Here is a 2,249-nt window from a genome sequence, read left to right as displayed (position 1 = left end):
TCATCCTAGCTGGTTGCTTCTATGCTGTTTGCCATAGGAACTGCCTCTGGTACCTTCTCTGATGGATGTCAAAGAAGTGGCTCCTGGGGAAGATATGAGTCCATTGCAAACTGCTTTCACCATTTTGTTGAGTTCATTTCCATCCTCTCTCTTTTTCAAATCGCTGATATGACTTACCCACATAAATAGAAAGAAGCAGCTCCAATTAAACATGCATGGGGCTGTTTCCTAAGAATTTCACAGTGGGAAGCCAACCAGGAACACTCTAGAAAACACAGCCATCTTTATGCTTTGCTTCCTAGATTCTACTTGGAACTGAATATGCCAAAAACAAAAAGGTCAAGTGGGCTGGTATCAGGGGCCTGTGGGTGATGCACAGAGGTAGAGCTCTTTTTGTCCTAGGCTCCCTTTCTCTTGAAGTGTTCACAGATTTATGATGTAGGTCTTGGCTCTAATATATTACATCTCAATGACCATAGAGTTGGAAAAAACCATAGAGATTATCTATTACAACCTACCTCTTGACAAAGACTGTCTCCTTGACCAGTCTTTAGTCGGAATACTCTGAGACCTCTCCTCAACTAGACCTTGATCTTGGCCCCTGCCCTCTCTTTGGCCTGCCCAGCCCACTCTTAGCAAAACATCCTGCTAAGTAATTCCCTCCCCCCACCCCAATATCTGATCATCCTTGATATATGATCAATTTCCTCATCCCCCATCTTTGATGTCTAAGCCCTTGGCCGGCTTTTAGCAAGAATCTTATTAGGCCAGTTTAGTAAGAATGCCTCCTACTGTTGATATTTCCTCTTAGTAATTTTCCATCCATTGACCCCCTCACCCTGCACATTGACTATAAATCCCCAGCTGTCTTTGCTGTATTCGGAGATGAGCCCAATCTCTCTTCCCTATTTCAATACCTCTATTGCAGCAGTTTTTGGGTAAAATTTGCCTTACTGTTTAAGCAAGTATCAAAATATTTTTTTTTCTTTAACATTCCCAGTGTCAGAATCCCACCTTACTGCATCCCTAATGGGATGATAACTCAGGCTCTACTTGAATACTTCCAGTGACATGGAGTTCATTACTCTGAGGTAGACCATTCTCCTGTTTAGATAATGTGAAAGATGTAAAAGGCAGCAACTTATCGGAAAGAGCATAGGCTTTGGTATCAGACAGGCCTGATTTGATTAGTTGGTTTCTTCCTTGTAACCTTCCTTTTACCTTCATTCAACAAACATTTTATGAGCCTTATGCTGGCAACAGGGGAAGATGGGGTAAGGAATCTGTTCTAGATAGAAGGAATAGGCTATGTGAAGGCCAAGAGGGAAGAAATAGGCAAGAAAGAAGAGAGCATGGCATAGGTTAAAAAGTAAATTTCAGAAAGAGGTAAAATCATGATGCTTACACATGTATAAAAATGAATATGTGGTAAAGAATTTATTTTACTCATAAGATATAAGTGAACCAGGCAGATGTTATAACTGGTTCAAAACCTGCCTCCTCCTGGTCAGCCTGGAAGACGCCATGTCAAGGCAGCTTCCTCTTGCCTGCCGATACCCTGCAGGACTGGGCACCATGGGCCAAAATTTTGTGTCCAAGGAAGCGGCAAGAAGTGCCACCTATGTTTCACTTTGTGGTCAGGCTGTGTCTTCATGCTGTGACAGCATTGCCTTTATGGAGTGTAGACGTTGGCATTTATGTACAATTTTGTTTGTGTCCTATTTTATTTTACTTTCGAAAGAAAAACACTATCAAAAACCAAGGAAGTCTGTGGTGTTCTCCACAAATGGTTGACATTTGACTACTTTTTTGAATTATGTATGGAAAGTCATTGGCAGTGTGGGTTGTTCCAGGGGTTGGCTTGTTTTGTGTTTTTGTTTTTATTTTTGAGTCTGAGTCATTGCATCCTCTACCAGCTGTTAATCCATCACTTTGTGTATGGGGGGAAATGTTGCATTGCTGTTTGTAAGCTTTTTAATTTTTTTAAAATTATAATTATTAAAGGTCTGACTTTCTCCTCTCATCACTGTGAGATTACAGATCTATCTGAATGAAATGTAACATTGAAAAGACTTGTTTGTTGCTTTCGGTGCAGTTGCATTATTGGGGTGGGGGGGCTGGGGGGTTGGGAATTGAAAATGGAGGGGCTGCTGAGGTCCTGTGAATGTTTCAGTCATTGCGCTTTCTGCTAGAAGCCTGCAGAGAATGGAAGCATCTTCTTTATTGTCCTGGCATGTTCATCTCTATTG

This window comes from Mesoplodon densirostris, chromosome X (assembly GCF_025265405.1).
Source record: "Mesoplodon densirostris isolate mMesDen1 chromosome X, mMesDen1 primary haplotype, whole genome shotgun sequence".
Classification (NCBI taxonomy): domain Eukaryota; kingdom Metazoa; phylum Chordata; class Mammalia; order Artiodactyla; family Ziphiidae; genus Mesoplodon; species Mesoplodon densirostris.
The sequence above is the reverse complement of the archived record's forward strand: the minus strand, read 5'-3'. Positions refer to the sequence as shown.